General features: G+C 41.5%; 1 long non-coding RNA gene and 1 pseudogene across 1 annotated transcript in view; one reads left to right on the top strand and one right to left on the bottom strand.

Moving 5' to 3' along the window:
* Positions 1-22672, bottom strand: part of LOC110340827 — a 62228-nt gene extending 39556 nt beyond the window's left edge. The window contains exons 1-2 of the long non-coding RNA XR_002382662.2: positions 22570-22672; positions 5125-5221 (exon numbers count right to left, since the gene is read on the bottom strand). This is a non-coding gene — a long non-coding RNA (uncharacterized LOC110340827). The remainder of the gene's footprint in view (positions 1-5124; positions 5222-22569) is intronic.
* LOC121143403 lies at positions 7680-7827 on the top strand (annotated as a pseudogene).
* Positions 22673-22933: the final 261 nt, after the last annotated feature.

Below are 22933 nucleotides of genomic sequence, written 5' to 3'. Positions count from 1 at the left end.
GCATAAACCCACAGGTAAACACTGAGCTGAACTCTGAAATCCAATTGCAGAGACAGAGGAGTGATGAGCAAAGGGGTCAAGACCAGGCTGGAGAAACCCACAGAAACAACTGACCTGAACAAAGGGGAGCTCATGTATCTCAGACTGATAACTGGGAAACCAGTATAGGATCGACCCAGACCCTCTGATTCTGAGTGTCAATTAAGAGGCTTGGGAAATTTATGTGGCTTCTGACAGTGGATCAGTATTTTTCCCTAGTATATGAATGGACTTTGAGAGCCCATTCCACAAAGAAGGATACTCTCTCAACCTAGATATATGGGGGGAGGGCCTAAGACATCCTCCAAATGATATGACAGACTTTGAAGATCCCCCATGGAAGGCCTCACTCTCCCTGGTGAGCAGAAATGGGATGGGATGGGATGGGATGGGATGGGGGGACAGAGGAGGAGGGGAGGGAGAGGGAGCTGGGATTGACATGTAAAACAAGCTTGTTTCTAATTTAAATTTTAAAAAATCTGAAAAAGACCTATTTTAAATAATATTAGCTATGAATCTAATCCAGGCTACTCACCATGTCCATCTACCTTTTGCTATGAACAGAGTTCTGCTGACCTCTGAGCCAGGAATCATTTCTCTTTCAAATTATCTGTGCTGGGTAGTTTTATGTGTTGACACAAACTAGAGTCATCTGAAAGGAGAAAACCTCAATTGAGAAAATGCCTGCACACAATCTAGCTGTAGGCAAGACTGTAAGGCATTTTCTTAGTGATTTATAGGGAAGGTGCCATCCCTGGGCTAGTTGCCCTGGGTTCTATAAGAAAGCAGGTTGAACAAGCCATGAGGAGCAAGTCAGTAAGTAGCACCCTCCATGGTCTCTGCATCAGCTCCTTCTTTCAGGCTCTGGTCCTTCTTGAATTCCTGTCTGAACTTCATTTAATGATGGACTATAAGGTGGAAATATAAGCCAAATAAACCCTTTCCTCATAATCTTGCTTTTGGTTGTGATATTGCATTGTAGCAATAGCAACCCTAACTAAGGCAATAACTAAACAAACTATTGCTAAAATGACTACACAAGGATGAGCAAATAAACTGTTTTGGGGAGACTGTCACTGAATCTGCCCCAAAGAAGGAATCCCAGGAAGGCACTGTAACCTTACAACAGTCTTATATCCTCTAGTCCACATCTACTTGATTTCAGGCACCTGATCATTTTCATCATAATATCTTGATCATTCCTCAAGGAATTTTGGTTCTGTGTTTGTTTTCTTTGGCTTTTTTTTAATGAGAGTGAGTGTCTGAATGGCTAGTGTCTGTGGAGGTCACGAGAGCATGTTGGATCTCCTGGAACTGGAGTTTTGGATAGCAATGGTCTACTATGTGGTGCTGGGAATCAATCCCAGGCTATCTAGAAGAGTAACTGGGGCTCTTTTTTTTTTTTTTTGGAGGTGACTGGAGTTTTTTTTTTAATATTTTTTAATTTTATTTTCCAGTTTAAATTTAGATAAGAATCAAGGTTGCTTCACAAGTCAGTTCCAGGTCCCTCTCCCATTCCCTCCCTTCCTCCCGTGCCCTCCCCTCCCCCCCCGTTATCCTCTCATTTCTCCAGGGAGGGTGAGGCCCTCCATGGGGGTGTCCATAGTGTAACTGGGGCTCTTAACCCCTGATCCATATCTCTATCCTCTTCTTTGGCTTTTTATCTTCATTTTTTTAATCTGTGTGAAAGTGACAAGAGTAGACAATACGACTGTCTTCCACAACTATTAACATTTTCTCACATTCCCTCTCTCCTCTTTGAAATGCCCATTATGATACATTCAAAGAACAACAAAAGCATTGCCCCATTGCAGTCGAAGCTTGCTTTCTCTGTCAGACAAGGCCAGGAGCGGGGGCTCATGACAGCCCAGTCCACCACAGCTATCTCTTCCTTGTCATTGCTGGCCTTTCTTCAGCCTTGCTGATGATGGCAGCAGCATGCCATGTGCTTGGAATCCTTGAAGAAGGAAATGCAAGCAGCAAAGCTGTCTGCTGTTGTTTTGGTTTGCTTTGGTAACAAAGAAATTGCAACTTACAGACATGATACAGTCTTAAAACTATTAGCTCACACTTTTGTACATCTTCAAGAGTGACATTTTTCCCTTTGAGCTCAGGTAATACAATTTTTTTAAAAAGCAAAGCTGTTCTAATTCGCTTTCCATTGCTGAATCAAAACACTCTAACAAAAATCAACTTGAGGAGGGGAGGGTTGTATAGGTCACAACCCATCACCAAGGAAACCAAGGCAGGGGCTTGAAGCTTGAACTGGAGAGGAACTTTATACACAAATTTACTTTCTCTGGCTTGGGCAACTACCTCCTTATGGATGGCACCACCTTCAACAGGCTGAACCCTCCTACACCAATCAGCAATTGAGAAAATCTGGTGGAGGCAATTCTTCAGTTGAGGTTTCCTCTTCCCAGGTAACTCCAAGTTAATGCCAAGATGACGACTGAAAACTATAACAAAAGGTTATGCAGAACCTCAAGTGGTAGGATAGATGTCAACTGAGTAACATCTCTATGTCAGGATCATGCAATCTGCAAGAGAGGGACACGCAGAAACACAGGAAGTTGATGTGAAGGCTATCTGTACCTTCATAGCTATAGGCTGGTGTGTTTGCTTTAAACATGCTGTCTTGGCAGGCACTCCCACATGCTTCTGATGAAACCAAATTCTAGGAGTGCATACTAAAGCAATTACTAAGTACATGTTGAAAAATAAAAACTCAAAAGCATTTACCGTAATTTGGGTTGTAAAAGATAAATGCAGTCAAACTTTCCCAACAAATGACTAAATGATTTATGGCAGTCTATTCAATGCTTAACCTAACAATGTAAAACAATTTTATAATAGTAAGAAGTAGTACTCAAAAACATATATAGCATAATTATAATTATAACTAGATTGTAAAATATGAATATAAAACACTGAAGGGAAATGCAATAAGGTATAAGAATAGTTATATGTGGTGAGGTGATTATGGTCAAATTTATTTTCTTTTCCTTAATATCATACAGTCTGCTGATTGATAACAAATCATTATCTTCTAAAGATATTATTTAGCAACATTCTTCAGAGAAACAACTATTCTAGTTCAGCTTTTCTTTCCCTGTTCAAGAGGAAAACTGTATACTAATTCTGCATCAGAGAAAATGGCTATCTCACAGACAGGCACTAAAGGAAGGCTTTCTTGTGGAATTCTGTAAGACACACTTTTATGACTGTCTTCACAAAGAATCTCAGGCACAGGCATTCCAGAATGTCACGGAAGGAAACATAAACAGGATAGCAGTTTTAGCAACATCAACACTTGTAAATTAGCAGTTCAGTATTTGGACTATCCCTGTCTCTCTTGCTTGTATTCCATATATCTTTCTCATCTGATTATTTCTCTTAGATCTTTTCCCCCATGCTCTCAGGAAATCATCTCATGAAATACGAGATGATCACAAACCAGTAGTCTTAAATCAAAATGTATTGAAAGTTGAAAGACCACTGACAGAGCAAAGCCATGATTTACTGTGACTTGATTCATGGAGATGGTATGATGGAGTCTGAGTTCAATCAAATATTTCACTCATTGCCTGATCCACTCAGCAGTTCTTAGGGCTCATGGACATGGATACAAAGAACAATTGTGCATCCTGGACAGACAGCAGACTGTTAAGGCGGAACAAAGTGACACCTGGAGGCAGGCACATAATTTTGACAAGCCATCAAAGTGAAGGAAAACCAGAAAATAGATCCAAAAAGCATCCCGAAAATTATAAATATAAGCGTCTTCTTCCTGGGGCTTAATGGACAGAACCCAGAAATACTAAGACTGCCTAAGATCCTAAGATAACGAGAGCTCGGAATCATTTTTCAAGTACATTATATGATTTAAAAATTGGAGAATTTGGAGATTAATTATTGTATTGTGTTTTTGCTGTGATCTTACATTAATCCCAAAACAATGTGCAAACTTGATATGCATTAGTAAACAAGAGGGTAACTTTCATCTTGAGTATATGTTTGGGCAAGTTGCAATGCATATATTTTTAAGGAACCAGAGCCCTCGATTCTTCCTGCTAACATACTGTGTGTTGGTTAAGGTTTCTATGACTGTAATGAAACACCATGACCAAAGTAACTTGGGGAGTTAAAGGGTTATTTGGTTTATACTTCCATATTGCTGTTCAGCAGCAAAGGAAGTCAGGACAGGAACTCCGACAGGATAGGAACCTGGAGGAAGGAGGTCATGGAGGGGAGCTGCTTACAGCCAGCCTTGCTCTCCATGGTTTGCTGAGCCTACTTTCTTATATCACCCAGGACCACCAACCTGGGATGGCACCACCCATAATGGGCTGGGCCCTCCCACATCATTCATAAATTAAGAAAATGCTCTACAGGCTTGTCTATAGCCATATCTTATGGAAGTATTTTCTCAACTGGGGTTCCCTCCTCTCAGATGACTATAGTTTTGACAAGTTGGCATAAAAGTCTAGGCAGCACACACTGAAATCCTTTTTTAATATATTTATTTATTATATTATTTCTGTGCATGAATGTTTTGCCTGTGTGTATGTCTGTGCATCACATGCATGCTTGATGCACATGGAGGTCAGAAGAGAGTGCCAGATCCTTTGAAACTGGAGTTACAGACAGCTGTGAGATACCATGAGGTACTAGGAATACAGCCCAGATCTTCTCAAGAGCAACAAGTATTAACTACGGAGCCATCTCTCCAGCCCAGTCTATACTCTTTCTAAGACTTGTCTATGGGTGTTTACATCTGAATAATTGTTTCTGATTCTGCACTCTAAAAGAAGCAGGCAAGGGGTATAGTGTAACTCAGTGTCCTATCAAGTATGAAGCCTTAAAATGAAGACTGCTCACATCTCAGAGAAACCACTCAATTCAAGGTAGCTGCCACTGGTGGTAATGGTAACATGGAAAGCAAAATGGACTTAAAGGGATCACTCGGGTTCTGACCCTTAGATCTACCTGATTATTTTAGTAAGGAAGAAATTAGAAAATCAAATGTGATGTTGTAAACACTGAAGCAATTAAGTTATACCTTATGTTTCCTGACAAACTCACCAAGAAGCCATCCTGAGAGCATTAATCTTTTTCCTCCTCTCCCTCCTCCTCCTCTCAGGTATATAACTTGAGGCCCAGGATGTATAGTAACTTCCTCCTGTTTGGAAAGTAATATAGATGGAATTGAAACCCAAACAGCTTTACTGCAGAGTTAGGGCTGGATATACTTTTTCTTTCTGTGTGCTATCTGCTTTTTCTGTCTTGTGGTTCCCAAGTAACATTGACAGCACACATTTCCTGGAATCGCTGAGAAATGATCCTGGAAGCTCGCTCTGTGTTACCTTTAGTGACAATGGGGAGAGAGACAGAGACAGAGAGAGAGACAGAGAGAGAGAGAGAGAGAGAGAGAGAGAGAGAGAGAGAGAGAGAGAGAGAGAGAGAGAGGAAAAAGGGAGGGACGGAGGGACAGAGGGAAGGAAAGGAAAGAGAAAGCGGCAGGACTGGGGTCTACCAAGTCCAATACAAGTCCACCACATCTTGCTGTGGACATGAAAAAGACATCCTTTTGGGTTTCCTATCTGACTTGCATAAACCTTTCAGACCTACAGAACTATAGAATTTGCCTTGGTTCATGACAGTAACTACAGAAAGCCGCACCATGTACAGCATGACCTCCTGGGACTACACGGGAAAAGTGATCTTAGGAAAGGTTACAACTCCTGCTAGTATGATAGGAGATACTGAAAGGGCACTGAGCATTGTGGCTGTCTTAGTTAGCTTAGGCTGTCAACTTGACAGCCCAGAGAAATCTGAGTGAGTGTCAATTGGGAGCTTTCCCACTTCAGACCGGCCTGTGGTACGTGCTGTAAATAGTCTTCTTTGTTAATTGATATAACAGGGCTCAGCCCACCAAGGGCCCTGCCACCTCTAGGCAGCTGATCAAGGCTGTAAAAGAAAGTAGCCCCTCTTAATGGGGGTGTCAGTGAGGAGGCCTGGATAATCTATTGAGCCTTAGGCAGTAGATCAGTATTCATCACGAGTATACACATGGACTTTGGACTCCCATCCAACAATGTGAGAGGCACTCTCACCTTGAACTCTTGGGGGAGGGTCTGGGCCCTGCCCTGGATGAAATGAAAGACTATGGACACCTCCATAGAGGGCCTCACCCTCCCTGGGGAAATGAGGGGATATTGGGGGGGGGGAGTTGGAGGGAGGACACGGGAGGAGGGGAGGGAAATGGAGAGGGACCTGGAACTGACTTGTGAAGCAACCTTGTTTCTAATCTAAATTTAAACTTAAAAATAAATAATAAAAAAGAAAAAAAAAAGAAAGTAGCCAACCAAGAGTCAAAACGCAAACCAATAAGCATCATTCCTCCATGATCCGAGCTTTAGTTGCTGCCCTGATTTCCATCAGTGGTGGAAATATAAAGTATATCTTTTAAATAAAAGTATGAAGTATAATGTGAAATAAACCGTCTCCTCCACATGTTGCTTTTGGCCACAGTGTTTATCACAGCAACAGAAAAGCAAACTGCAACAGTGGTTTTAGTGTGAAGATGATACATGCGTCCTCCTCATGGAGAAGCCATGGATGTAGTGAATGTATCTGTAACTAATGTTAGTCTCCGGAGTCACATTACCCTATAAAAACATAAGTGGTAACAAAGACTTGTCTGTACTAATGCACAATAAAGACACCATTAAATCCAGAATATGGCTGAAACAAAACGATGGTTACATACCTCAGGGACAGAAAACTCTCTTGCCTCTAGCACATATGGCATAGAGTGACATATTAATGAAAAATGTACCCCTATGCAATCCTAATTAAATAAAAACATTTAACTATATGACAAGACAGAGAACAAACATTGGGGCAGCTGCATGAAATAGCATAAAATGAATTGGTGTTCTCGTTATGTAACCTGGACCTCACTCATGATAAGGGGATTCATATGGGTAGTTAGGGGCTGAAATTGATCTTGTATTGGAATTCCCTACATAGTGTGACACAAAATAGAGACTCTTTTAAAATGTAAGCGTGATGGTGATTCTTGACTATCAACCTGCTTAGATTTCAACCTGCCTAGATTTAGAACCACCTAGGAGACACACCTCTGGGTTTTCCTGTGAGTTTCCAGAAATGTTTAAAGGCAGTGGGAAGTGGGAATGTAGATAGCAGCACCCCAGCACCACTAGGGTAATAAACTGAATAAAACTGAGAAAGCCAGCTAAGCCCAAACATGAATCACTCTCTGCTCACTAACTGCAGAGAAAATGTGACCATCCCCCTCATGATGGACTGACTGTACCTTCAAACCATGACCCTAAATAAATCTTTCCTTAAGTTGTTTTTGTGGCATATTGTGTTGTGACATCAAGAGAAGTAGTCAATACACTGAGTGTCCTCTAGTGTCTGTTCCCCACCCCCACCCCACTCTGGGCATAAAAGGGTGAATAACAGCCAGTGTCCTGAAGAGTTAACACTGTAGCCAACAGTGCTGGCTCGTGGTGGAGATGGTCAGGGTAAAGAAGAACGGCTGCTGGTGCTGGGGTAGAGATAGGAGTTCAGGACAAGGATACATGGATTTTCAGAATCAAGATACTGGAAAAATTATAGCAGGAGAGACACCATGATTTAGAAGGTAGTTACCCAGAACAAGGCTCACGCATTGCATTTGGAATATGTTGACCCCTGCCATTTCCCCAAAAGTGGAAAACTCGACTGCATTTTATGTAATAAGAAGTTGAGCTTCTAAAAAGTGGCTTCAGAACAAAAGGAAAAGTTCATCTTTTAAAACAAAACTGGAGCTAGAGAGATGGCTCAGCAGCTAAGAGCACTTGATGTTCTTGCAGAACCCAAGTTCAGCTCCCCAAAATCATGTTAGACAGCTCACAAATGCCTGTAACTCCAGCTCCAAAGGAGCTCTCCTAGCCTCCTCTGCCTTGTGCACATGTACACACACACACACACACACACACACACACACAGTCTCACATACACTCACACACACACAAACTTATAATACACACACACACACAGTCTCACATGCACAAACTTACACACACACACTAAACATTTAATGAAATTAAAGGCACTTGCTGTTCATTTTCTTCTCATTTCCTTTTCTCATGAGCATTAACATAGGAAGACAAATATCTAGCATGTTTAAAGACCTCTGCACCAAGTGCTTGGTGCTGCTGTGGATTTGAGCTGATTGAGTGCTTGCCTAGTATGCCAGGGTTCTAGCCCCAGCATTGTATAAACAGGGCGTAGTCACTACATGATAAAGAAGAGCAAAGGCTGGCTTAAACTATGAAACCCAATCTCCAGCCTTCAAAGGGCCTTGGGATCTCCTGGTCTAGGGACTACAGGCAGGTAGACTTGTCCCCAGCAGACCAAGCAACCTTGAGTCTGCTGATATCACTGTGCTAAACCTGCTCCCATCCACAGGGAGAGGGAGTGCCTCAGCCATACATGCACCCACCATGAGACCCATCAGAGTATCAGACCTGCTTGCACCCACTGGGAGGAACCTTGGACCTGTACCCACTAGGAGAGGAAGAGACCCCACCTGCACCCACTGGAAGAAGGGATGGGAAGGCAACAGTATAAGAACATAACACCAGTAGCACAGACACTGAGATCGACAACTAACAAATGGGACCTCCTGAAACTGAGAAGCTTCTGTAAGGCAAAGGACATAGTCAACAAGACAAAAAGGCAGCCCACAGAATGGGAAAAGATATTCACCAACCCCACATCTGACAGAGGGCTGATCTCCAAAATTTACAAAGAACTCAAGAAGCAAGTCTCCAAAACACCAAAGGATCCAATTAAAAGGTGGGGTACAGAACTAAACAGAGAATTCTCAATAGAGGAGACTAAAATGGCTGAGAGACACTTAAGAAAGTGCTCAACATCCTTAGCCATGAGGGAAATGCAAATCAAAACAACTTTGAGATACCATCTTACTCCTGTCAAAATGGCTAAAATCAAAAACACTGAAGACAATTTATGCTGGAGAGGATGTGGAGAGTGGGGAACACTCCTCCACTACTGGTGGGAGTGCCAACTTGTACAGCCACTTTGGAAATCAGTATGGAGATTCCTCAGGAAAATGGGAATCAGTCTACCACAAGACCCAGCAATTCCACTCAGAGGCATATATCCAAAAGATGCAAATTCATACAACAAGGACATCTGCTCCACTATGTTCATAGCAGCATTATTTGTAATAGCCAGAACCTGGAAGCAACCTAGATGCCCCTCAACCGAAGAGTGGATAGAGAAAATGTGGTACATTTACACTAAGGAGTATTACTCAGCAGAAAAAAAAAACAATAGAATCTTGAAATTCACAGAGAAATGGATGGCACTAAAAGAAACCATCCTGAGTGAGGTAACCCAGTCATAAAAAGACAAACATGGTATGTACTCACTCATATATGGATCTTAGACATGGATCAGGATAGTGCCAGTCTGCACTTCCACTGACAGAGAGTCTGGGAAACAGGAAAGAACCTAAGAGAGATATGCATGGTACCCCAGAGAAGAGGAATGAGGCAAGATCTTCTGAACAGATTGGGAACACAGACAGGGGTGGGGGGAGTGGGAGCTGGGAAGAAGAGAGGGGGAGAAAAGGAAGAGAGAGTAGGTCATGGGGGAACAGGAAGGTTGAGTAGGAGGTAGCATAGGGGGAAGAGGGAATCATAGGTTAGAAGACAGATCTGGTACCAGTGAGACCGCTAGTGATCTAAAGGGATGACACCAACTGGCAAGCTAAGCAATAGTGGAGAGGCCACTTTAAATGTCCATTCCTGATAATGAACTTGATATCTATAACCATCCTAGAACCTTCATCCAGTGACTGATGGAAGCAGAGGTAAACACCCATAGTTAAACACTGAACCCATGGAACCCAGTGACAGAGAGAGAGGAGCTATGAGCAAATTGGCAAAGAATGGGCTGGCAAAACCAGCAGAGACAGCTGATCTGAACAAGGGAGAGCTCTTGGACCTCAGACCGACAGCTGGAAGGCCAGCATGGGACTGATCCCAACCCCCTGAGTGTGAGAGTCAGTGAGGAGGCCTGGGCAACCTATGGGGCCCTGGGCAGCAGATCAGTGTTTATCCCTGGCATACAAATGGACTTCGTGTGTCCATAACACAAAGAGGGATGCTCTCTCAGCCTGGACTCCTAGGGGAGTGCCTGGACCCTACCCTAAGTGAAATGACAGACTCTGGATATCCCCTCTGTGGAAGGAAGTGGCGATAGGGTGGGAGGCTGGGGGGGATGGTGGGAGGGTGTAGCAGGAGGGGAAGGAGAGGGAACTGGGTTTGACATGTGAAGTAAGCTATTTAAAATTAAAATAATAAAATTAAAAAGAACATATTCAACAACAGAAAAACCAATATGACCAGAGTCTAGGGACTCTACACTAGCAAAACCTGAACATCCCAACACAGATGAAGCAGAAGAGAATGACTTTAAAAACAACTTCATGAAGATTATAGAGACCCTTAAAAAGGAAATGAGCAAATCCTTTAAAGAAAAGGAAGAAGCAGGGTGGTGAATGCACACGCCTTAAATCCCAGCACTCAGGAGGCAGAGGCAGAGGCAGGTGTATCTCTGTGAATTCAAGACCAGCCTGGTCTATAGGAGCTAGTTCTAGGGCAACCACGAGAAACAAAAAGCAACAAAAAGAAAGAAAGAAAGAAATGAAAGAAAAGACAAACCAAAAATTGAAAGAAACATTTCAAACAGTGCAAGGTTTGAAAGCTTAAATAAAGGCCAAAAAAAAAAAAAACCCCACAGTCTGAAGGAATGCTGGAATTAGAAAAGAGGGGTAAATGATCAGTAACTGCAGACACAAGCGTAACCAACTGAATACAAGAGATGGAAGAGAGAATCTCAGATGTTGAAGATACACTAGGAGAAATAGATTAATTGACAATGGAAATCTTAAGTCCAAAATAACCCTGTGCAATAAAGGAGGCATCACCATCCCTGACTTCAAGCTCTATAGTCCTGAAAAAAGCTTGGTATTGGCACAAAAATAGACAGGTAGACCAATGGAATCGAATTAAAAACCCTGATATTAACCCGCACACCTATGAACACTTGATATTTGACAAAGAAACTAAAACTACACAATGGAAAAAGAAAGCATCTTCCACAAATAGTACTGGCATACTGAGCAGAACCACCAGAGACCTGAAGTCTGTGCACAGCAGATCCGGATCCCACACCGATGGAACTCAGGCCGCCCAGAGACTGCCAGCTTCCAAGTTCCAGTCTCCACCCATGGGACAGGCAAGGTAAGCTTGGGTCTGTCTCTAGCCTGCTTTCCCATGCCCTGAGGAGAACCACCTGAGACCTGGGGACTGAGCAGCAGATCCTAGCCTGATGGGATTCAGCCTGCCCAGAGACTGCCAGCACCATAGTCCCTTTCTCCACCCATGGGGCTACGTAGGCCTGAACCTGTTTACAGTCCACTTTCTGGTGATCTGTGCCCAACTAGCCCAGAACAGAGTACTGCACACTGCAGCTCCCATCCCGGCAGAAGCCAGCCCACCCAGAGACAGCCAGAGTCCAAGACAGGTGTGGGTCCAGCCTACCCAGAGTTTGCCAAGGTCCTGATACTAGGACAGCCTCCATCCACGAAAGAGGAAAGCCACCAGGGTATTGGACCTGCTCCCACCTACTGGAAAGGAACCATGGTCACATATCTATCAGGAGAGGAAGAGACTCCTTCTGCACCCACAGGAAGAAATGAGGGGAAGGAGACAATATAAAAACACATCCACTGGAGCAGAAACACCAGAGACCTGAGGACTGTACAAAGCAGAGCTGGATCCCACACGAACTAGACTCAGGCCTCCCAGAGACTGCCAGCTTCCAAGTCCCAGTCTCCACCCACGGGACAGGCGAGGCGAGAGTCCAGCCTACCCAGAGCTTGCTAAGGTCCAGATACTAGGACGGCCTTCATCCACTCAAGAGGAAAGCCACCAGGGTATTGGACCTGCTCCCACCCACTGGAAAGGGGTCACATACACAGCAGGGGAGGAAGAGACTCCTTCTGTACCCACGGAAGAAATGATGGAAAGGAGACAATACAAAAACACACCCACCAACAGAAAAACCAATATGACACCACCAGAAACTAGAGAATCTACACCTGCAAGAACTGAACAATCCATTTCGGGAGAAGTAGATGAGAAAAACCTTAAAAGCAACTTCATGAAAATGATAGAGGCCCTCAAAGAAGATATGAGAGAATCCCTTAAAGACATGGAAGAAAAAACAAACCAAAAAATACAAGAATTGCAAGAAATGGAGGAAAAAACAATCCAAAATAAGCAGAAAATGCAAGAAATGGAAGAAAAGATAAACCAAAAACTTCAACAAATGCAAGAAAGAGAGGAAAAGACAATGCAGAAATTACAAGAAACAATTCAAAAAGTACAAGGGTTGAAAGCTGAAATAGAGACAATAAAAAAAACACAGTCTGAAGGAATGCAGGGAAATAGAATACAAGCATAACCAACAGAATACAAGAGATGGAAGACAGAATCTCAGGTGTTGAAGACACACTAGGAGAAATAGATTCATCAACCAAAGAAAATCTTAAGTCCAACAAATCCCTAACACAAAATATCCAGGAAATATGGGACACTGTGAAAAGACCAAACCAAAGAAGAAGGTGAAGAAATCCACCTCAAAGGGGCAGAAAACATATTCAATAAAATCATAGAAGAAAACTTTCACAACTTAAAGAAGGACATGCCAATGAAAGTACAAGAAGCCTACAGAACACCAAATGTAGTGGACCACAAAAGGAAATCCCCTCCCCACATAATAGTAAAAACCCCAAACATACAGAATAAAGAAAGAATATTAAGAGCAGCAAAGGAAAAAGGCCAAGTAACATACAAAGGCAAACCTACCAGAACACACCTGACTTATCCATGGAAACTCTGAAAGCCAGAAGGTCCTGGATACATATTCTACAAACACTAAGAGACCACGGGTACCATCCCAGACTGCTATAACCAGCAAAGCTTTCAATCACTATAGATGGAGAAAACAAGATATTCCATGACAAAATCAGATTTAAACAATATGTATCCACTAATGCAGCCCTACAGAAAGTTCTAGAAGGAAAAACCCAACCCAAGGGAGTTAGCTACAACCCAAAAAACATAGGCAATAGATAATCGTACTTTACCAACCGCCAAAAGAAAAGAGATGTATAATTCCACCACCATCAACTATTCCAAAACAAACAAGAATGAGCAATCAATGGTCATTAATATCCCTCAATATTGATGGTACTAACTCGCCCATAAAGAGACACAAGCTAACAGAATGGATTCGAAGACAGAACCCATCTTTCTGCTGCATAAAAGAAACACACCTCAGCCTCAGAGACAGACATTACCTCAGAGTTAAGGGTTGGGAAAAGATTTTCCAATCAAATGGACCCAAAAAACAAGTGGGGGTAACAATCCTAATATCTAACAAATTAGATTTCAAAATAAAATCAATCAAAAGAGATGAAGGAGGGTACTTCATATACATCACAGGAGAGATCCATCAAAATGAAGTTTCAATTTTGAACATGTATGTCCCAAATACAAAGGCACCCACATTCATAAAAGAAACATTACTAAAACTCAAATCACATATAAAGCCCCACAAATTTATAGTGGGAGACTTCAACACCTCACTCTCACCTCTAGACAGGACTACCAGACAGAAACTTAACAAAGAAGCAAAGGGTCTAATAGAAGTTATGACCCAATTTGGATTAACAGACTTCTATAGAACATTCCATCCAAATAAAAAAGAATATACCTTCTCAACACCACATGGAACCTTCTCAAAAATCGACCACATACTTGGCAACATATCAAATCTCAACAGGTACAATAAAAATTGGAATAACTCCATGCACCTTATCAGGCCACCATGCGTTAAAATTAGAATTCAACAACAACACAAATTCCAGAGACCCTACAAAATCATGGAAGTTGAATAATGTATAATTGCACCATTCCTGGGTCAATAAAGAAATAAAAAAGAGATTAAAGACTTCCTAGAATTCAATGATAATGATGACACAACATATCCAAACTTATGGGACACTTTGAAAGCAATGCTACAAGGGAAGTTCATAGCACTAAGTGCCCACATGAAGAAACTGGAGGATAGTTATACTAGAGAATTAACAGCACAACTGAAAGCTCTAGAACACAGAGAAGCAAATTCACCCAGGAGGAGTAGACACCAGGAAATAATCAAATTGAGGGCTGAAATTAATAAATCAGAGACTAGGAAAACAATACAAAAAAATCAATGAGAAAATCAACAAGATAGACAAACCTTTATCCAAACTTACCAAATGACAGAGTGTGAACATGCAAATTAACAAAATCAGAAATGAAAAGGGGGACATAACAACGGACACTGAGGAAATCCAGAGAAGCATCAGGTCATACTTTAAAAACCTGTACTCCACACATTTTGAAAATGTAAAGAAAATGGACAATTTCCTGGATAGATATCACTTACCAAAATTACATCAAGAACAGATAAGCAATGTAAATAGACCTATAACCCCTAAGGAAATAGAAGCAGTCTTCAAAAGTCTCCCAACCAAAAAAAAAGCCCAGGGCCAGATGGCTTCAGTGCAGAATGCTACCAGAAATTCAAAGAACAGCTTATACCAATTCTTCTCAAAGTCTTCCACACAATAGAAGCAAAAGGGTCTTTGCCAAACTCTTTCTATGAGGCTTCAAAAACCTTGATACCCAAACCACACAAAGACACAACTAAGAAAGAGAACTTCAGACCAATATCCCTCATGAATATTGATGCAAAAATACTCAATAAAATACTGGCAAATCGAGCCGGGCAGTGGTGGCGCACGCCTTTAATCCCAGCACTCGGGAGGCAGAGGCAGGCAGATCTTTGTGAGTTTGAGGCCAGGCTGGACCGACAGCCTCCAAAACAATACAGAGAAACCCTGTCTCGAAAAACCAAAAAAAAAAAAAAAAAAGAAAAAATACTGGCAAATCGAATCCAAGAACACACCAGAAAAATCATCCAGCATGACCAAGTAGACTTCATCCTAGGCATGCAGGGATGGTTCAACATAAGAAAATCTACCAATGGAATCCACCATATAAACAAGATGAGAAACAAAAATCACATGATCATCTCACTAGATGCTGAAAAAGCCTTTGATAAAATCCAACACTCCTTCATGATAAAGTCTTGGTGAAATCCGGGATAACAGGAACTTACCTTAACATAATAAAAGCTATATACAACAAACAAAAAGCAAACATCAAACTAAATGGACAGCAGCTCAACATGATTCCTCTAAGATCAGGAACAAGACAAGTCTGTCCACTCTCTCCATACCTCTTAAGTATTGTACTTAAAGTTCTAGCTAGAGCAATATGACAACAAAAGGAGATCAAGGGGATACAAATTGGAAAGGAAGAGGTCAAACTTTCACTATTTGCAGATGATATGATAATTTACATAATGGAATCTTGAAATTCACAGGCAAATCGATGGCACTAGAAGAAACCATCCTGAGTGAGGTAATCCAGTCACAAAAAGACAAACATGGTATGGACTCACTCATATATGGATTTTAAACATGGATCAGGATAGTGCCAGTCTGCAATGCCCCTGACAGAGAGTCTGGGAAACATGGCACCCCAGAGAAGAGGAATGAGGCAAGATCTCCTGAACAGATTGGGAACACGGCGGGAGGTGTATGTGGGGAGTGGGAGCTTGGAAGAAGAGAGTGGGAGAAGAGGAGGAGAGAGGAGGTCATGGGGGCAGGAAGGTTGAGTGTGGGGTAGAATAGGTGGAGAACAGGATGAGAAATACTATAATAGAGGGAGTCATAGGTTAGAAGACAGATCTGGCATCAGTGAGACCTCTAGTGATCTAAAAGGATGACACCAACTGGCAAGCTAAGTAATAGCGAAGAGCCACCTTAAATGCCCGTTCCTGATAATGAACTTGACATCTAACTTATATGCCATCCTAGAAACTTCATCCAGTGACTAATGGAAGCAGAGGCAAACACCCACAATTAAACACTGAACTGAACCCACGGAGCCCAGTGACAGAGAGAGAGGAGCGATGAGCAAATTGGCAAAGAATGGGCAGGCGAAACCAGCAGACACAGCTGATCTGAACAAGGGGGAGCTCTTGGACTCCAGACCGACAGCTGGCAGGCCAGCATGGGACTGATCCAGAACCCCTGAATGTGAGAGTCAGTGAGGAGGCCTGGGCAATCTATGGGGCCGTGAGCAGTAGATGAGTATTTATCCCTGGCATATGAATGGACTTTGTGTGTCCATAACACAAAGAGGGATGACCTCTCAGCCTGGACTCTTAGGGGAGTGCCTGGACCCTGCCCTGAGCAAAATAACAGACTCTGGATATCCCCTCTGTGGAAGGAAGTGTGGATAGGCTGGGAGGCTGGGGGGCATGGTGGAAGGAGTGTGGGAGGAGAGGAGGGAGAGGGAACTGAGATTGACATGTAAAGCAAGCTATTTAAAAATTAAAGTAATAAAACAATACTAAAAGAAAAAAAACTTTCCCAACCTAAAGAAGGACATGCCAATGAAAGTACAAGAAGCCTATAGAACACCAAATACAGTAGACCACAAAAAAGTCCCCTCAAAACATAATAATTAAGACCCCAAACATACAGAATAAAGAAATAATATTAAGAGCAGCTAGGGAAAAAGGCCAAGTAACATATAAAGGCAAACCTATTATAATTACAACTGACTTCTCCATGGAAACTCTGAAAGCCAGAAGGCCCTGGATAGATATTCTACAAACACTAAGAGACCACGGATGACAGCCCAGTCTACTATACCCAGGAAAGATTTCAATCACTGTAGATGGAGAAAACACGATATTGCACGACAAAACCAGATTTAAACAATACATATCCACTAATCCAGCCTTACAGAAAGTACTGGAAGGAAAACTCCAGCATAAGGAAGTTAACTACACTCACAAAAACAGAAGCAATAGATGTCACTTTACCAAAAGCTAAAAGAAAAAGCAGGGTAAATCCCTACACAATACCACTACCATCAAGTAATCCAAAACAAACAAGAATTAACACTCAATGGTCCTTAATTACCTTCAATAATAATGGTCTTAACTCACCTATTAAAAGAAACAAGATAACAGAATGGATACGAAGAAAGAATCCATCCTTCTGTTGCATACAAGAAACACGCCTCAACTTCAAAGACAGATACTACCTCAGAGTAAAGAGTTGGGATAAGATTTTCCAATAAAATGGACCCAAGAAACAAGCTGGTATAGCTATCCTAATAGCTAACAAATTAGACTTCAAACTAAAATCAATCAAAAGAGATAATGAAGGACATTTCATATTCATCACAGGGAAAATTCATCAGGAAGAAGTCTCAATTCTGAACATCTATGCCCCAAATACAAAGGCACCCACATTCATAAAAGAAACATTACTAAAGCTCAAATCATACATAAGACCTCACACAGTTTTAGTGGGAGACTTTAACACCCCACTCTCACCACTAGATAGGACCACCAGACAGAAAGTTAACAAAGAAACAAATGAACTAACAGAAGTTATGACCCAATTGGGTTTAACAGGGGTCTATAGAACATTCCATCCAAACACAAAAGAATATACATTCTTCTCAGCGCAACATAAATCTGTCTCTAAAATTGATCACATACTCGGCAACATAGCAAACCTCAACAGATTAAAAAAAATTGGAATAACCCTAAAGAAATAGAAGCACTCATCAAAAGTCTCCCAGCCAGAAACAGTCCATGACCAGATGGTTTCAGTGTAGAATTCTACCAGAAATGCAAAGAAGAGCTAATACCAGTACTGCTCAAACCGTGTCACACAATAGAAACAGAAGAGTCATGTCAAGGTTGCAATTACCCAAGCCACACAAAGACACAGCTAAGACACAGAACTATACACCAATATCCCTCATAAGCATTGACGCAAAAAATACTCAAGAAAATACTAGCAAATCAAATCCAAGAACACATCAGAGAGATCATCCACCATGATCAAAAAGGCTTCATCCCAGGGATGCAAGGATGGTTCAACATATGAAAACCTATCAATGTAATCAACCATATAAACAAACTGCAAAAGAAAAACCACACGATCATCTCACTAGATGCTGAAAAAGTCTTTGAGAAAATCCAATACCCCTTCATGATAAAGGTCCTGAAGAGATCAGGGATAACAGGAACATAACTAAGCATAATAAAAAGCAATATACAGTAAATGAACGGCCAACATCAAACTAATGGAGAGAAATTCAAGGCAATTCCTCTAAAATCAGGAACAAGACAAAGTTGTTCACTCTCTCCATGTCTAGTCAATATTGCACTTGAAGTTCTACCTAAAGCAATAAGACAAAAAAGGAGACCAAGGGGATAAGAATTGGCATGGAAGAAGTCAAACTTTCACTATTTGCAGATGATATGATAGTTTACATAAGTGACCCAAAAAACTACACAGGAACTCCTACAGCTGATAAACACCTTCAGCAAAGTGGCAGGATACAAGGTTAACTCAAAAAAAATCAGTAACACTACATTATACAGACGAAAAAAGGGCTGAGAAAGAAATAAGAGAAGCATCACCCTTTACAATTGCCACAAAAAATATCTTGGGGTAACACTAACCAAACAAGTGAAAGGCCTGTATAGCAAGAACTTTGAGTCTTTAAAGAAAGAAATTAAAGAAGACACGAGAAAATGGAAAGATCTCCCATGCTCTTGGATAAGTAGGATCAAAATAGTAAAAATGGCAATCCTGCCAAAAGCAATCTACAGATTCAATGCAATCCCCATCAAAATACCAGCACAATTCTTCACAGAGCTTGAAAAAATAATTCTCAACTTTATATGGAAAAACAAATGACCCAGGATAGCTAAAAACAACCCTACTCAATAAAGGAACCTCCAGAAGCATCACCATCCCTGACTTCAAGCTCTATTATAGAGCCATAGTCCTGAAAAAAGCTTAGTATTGGCACAAAAATAGATAGGTAGACCAATGGAATCGAATTGAAAACCCTAATATTAACCCACATACCTACAAATACCTGATTATTGACAAAAAGCTAAAACTATACAATGGAAAAAAGAAAGCATCTTCAACAAATGATGCTGGCATAACTGGATGCTGGCATATAGAAGACTGCAGACAGATCCATGTCTATAGCCATGCACAAAACTTAAGCCCAAATGGATCAAAGACCTCAATATAAATCTAGACACACTGAACCTCTTAGAAGAGAAAGTGGGAAGTACCCTTGAACAAATTGGTACAAGAGACAAATTCCTGAACATAACCCCAATAGCACAGACACTGAGATCAACAATTAATAAATGGGACCTCCTAAGACTTAGAAGCTTCTGTAAGGCAAAGGACACAGTCAACAAGACAAAATGGCAGCCCACAGAATGGGGAAAGATATTCACCAACCCCACATCTGACAGAGGGCTGATCTCCAAAATATACAAAGAACTCAAGAAGCTAGTCACCAAAAGCCCAAATAATCCAATTAAAAAGTGGGGGACAGAACTAAATAGATATTCTCAATAGAGGGATCTAAAATGGCTGGAAGACACTTAAGAAGGTGCTCAACAACCTTAGTCATCAGGGAAATGAAAATCAAAGGAACTCTGAGATGCCATCTTGCTCCTGTCAGAATGGCTAAAATCAAAAACACCAACATCAGTTTATGCTGGAGAGGATGTGGAGAGAAGGAAACACTCCTCCACTGCTAGTGGGAGTGCAAACTTGTACAGCCACTTTGGAAATCAGTATGAAGATTCCTCAAGAAAATGGGAATCAGTCTACCACAAGATCCAAAAATTCCACAATTCCCAAAAGATGCACATTCATACAACAAGGACATATGTTCAACCATGTTCAGAGCAGCAGTATTTCTAATAGCCAGAATCTGAAAGCAACCTAGATGCCCCTCAACTGAAGAATGGATAGGGAAAATGTCATACATTTACACATGGAGTACTACTCAACAGAAAAAACAATGGATTCTTGAAATTCACAAGCAAATGGATGGAACTAGAAGAAACTATCTTAGCTAGGTTATCCAGTCACAAAAAGAAAAACATGGTATGTACTCATTCATATATGGATTTTAGACATAGAGCAAAGGATTACCAGTCTACAATCCACACCACCAGAGAAGGTAGGAAACAAGGAGGACCCTAAGAGAGACATACATGGTCCCCTGGAGAAGGGGAAAGGCACAAGATCTCCTGAGCATTGAGAGCATGGGGGAGGGGAGAGGGAGCTAGGAGAAAGAGAAGGGGAGAAGAAGAGGAGAGAGGAGAACATGAGGGAGCAGGAAAGTTGATTCAGGATAAGAATACAGGAGATCAAAATAAGAGGTATCATAATAGAGAGAGCCATTATAGGTTTAAAGAGAAATCTGTCACTAGGGAAATGTCCAGAGATCTACAAGGATGACCCCAACTAACAATCTAAGCAATAGTGGGAAGGCTACCTTAAATGCCCTTCCCTGAGATTTATGACTACCTTATATGCCATCCTAGTACCTTCATCCAGTGGCTGATGGAAGCAGAGGCAGACGCCCACAGCTAAACACTGAACTGAGCACCTGGAATCCAGTTGCAGAGAGGGAGGAGTGATGAGCAAAGGAGTCAAGACCATGCTGGTGAAACCCATAGAAACAGCTGACCTGAACAAGGGGGAGCTCATGGACCCCAGACAGATAGCTGGGAGACCAGCATAGGACTGATCCAGACTACCTGAATGTGGGTGTCAGTGAGGAGGCCTCAGCAATCTATGGGGCCTCTGGTAGTAAATCAGTATTTATGCCTAGCATAAGAATGGACTTTGAGAGCCCATTCCACATAGAGAACGCTCTCTCTTAGCCTAGACACATGGGGGAGGGCCTAGGCCCTTCTCCAAATGATATGACAGGCCTTGAAGATACCCCATGGAAGGCCTCACTCTCCCTGGGGAGCAGAAAGCAGATGGGATAGGTGGCTAGTGGGGGCAGGAGAGGAGGGGAGGGAGAGAGAACTGGGATTGACATGTAAAACAAGCTTGTTTCTAATTTAAATTTTAAAAAAAATAGGGCAAAAAGGGCCTCTACAGACAAGGAAATCTTTGCATTGCTATAGAATGGATAAACATTGAGGGCACCCTACATGGAAACTAAACCAGATGCAAAAAGGTGTGAGCTTTGTGATCTCTCTTCTATGTGTAACCTATTCTAAAAACATCATGCCCCTAGAAACAAGTTAGAATTGTGGTTACCAATATCTAGGAGATGGAAAAGTGTGGCCATGGTGGTCATAAGATATAAAGCTTCATTGGGTGGGGATTGCCCTAGAAACCTAATATGCAACACAGTTAATAGTGTTGTATTGTATGTCTACACTGTCACCACAATAAGAGAAAAAGTCATGTAAGTTGTTGATTATGTGAATTACCTTGATTGCTTCAATCATCTCAGTATATATGTATACTTACTAAAACATTTTGCTACATTCCATGAATACAATTTTCTTTAGTTAGTTGCACCTAATTAAAGTTGGAGCAAATCTCACCATAGGTGTCTGAAACAATATTTCCCCATTGATATTAAAATAGGTAGAATACAAAAGAGCAGGAATGTCTTAGAGATGAATTTAGGAAATAACAGGGTAAAGGAATGAACTATTGTAACTTAGTTCTAGACAAGAAAACCCAAACAAGAAGAAAAGGAGGGAGGAAGAAAGTGTGCCTGTTCTCTTATCTCCCGGGAAGCAATGGGGCAAATACCCTCAGAAAGCATGCTGGGTAAATCCAGTTCCATCAACCTCTCTTTCCCCAGTGTTTCTGGTCCTGGGGACCACAGCTACCAAGAGAATGGCAATGTGCTTAATCCACTTCTATGAGCCTGCTGTCTAAGAGCCACACTGATCAAATCCCTGTTCTTCCAAGTTTTTTGAACACTGTACACAATCATTATTTCTTGAAAATAGACCAAATGGGGTCACTGGCAATCAGCTAAAAAATAAATAAATGCTTGTTTCTCTTCACCAAGATCATTTTGATTAGAATCAGAAAGATGAAATAAAATATTTCAAATTTCATTAAGAAAAAAACCCTATCTCAAAAACAGAAAAGTAAAAATTAAGAAATAAATTTAAATTAAATATGTTTGTGTTTTACAAGAATTCTAAGGAGAACTTTTTAAAAAGAAACGACTTCTTCCTTATATATTTCAAAGAAATAACCTTTTTTATCTCAAGTGTTCCCACTCTATTCCTTGAATACTCACTACCATTACCTTAGTTCGGGCTTTCTACATCATCTATGAGTTTCTGTTATTCTCAATGTTCTGTTTCCACTGAGCTACTATGCGAAACAGATGTGTTTCTTACAGTTCTAAAGGGTAGACAGTCCACAACAAAGGTGCAGGCAGATCCAGAGCCTTGTAAGAGCGGAGTTCCTGGCTTCAGATGGAAGCTTTCTTTTCTGTCCTCACCTGGAGAACAGGAGCAGGAAGCAAGCTCGCTGTGGGTCTTCCTTGAAGGATACTAACCCCATCATTAAGACTCCACCTCAGGACCTAATTGCCTCCAAATGCCCAGCTCCTAAGAGCATCCACCAGAGGCTCAAGTTTCACGTGTGCAGCTGGAATCGCAATCACCTGTTCTAACAAGTTCCTTCTCCCACTCTTTCTTCACTTCTATCCTTGCTCCCTCCCCTCTGGGCCAAGAGGAATCTTTCCTAACTGGTCAGCAT

The sequence above is a fragment of the Mesocricetus auratus genome, unplaced genomic scaffold (genome assembly GCF_017639785.1).
Source record: "Mesocricetus auratus isolate SY011 unplaced genomic scaffold, BCM_Maur_2.0 Super-Scaffold_100011, whole genome shotgun sequence".
Lineage (NCBI taxonomy): Eukaryota > Metazoa > Chordata > Mammalia > Rodentia > Cricetidae > Mesocricetus > Mesocricetus auratus.
Note: the sequence above shows the minus strand (reverse complement) of the source record. Positions and strands in the feature narration are given on the sequence as shown.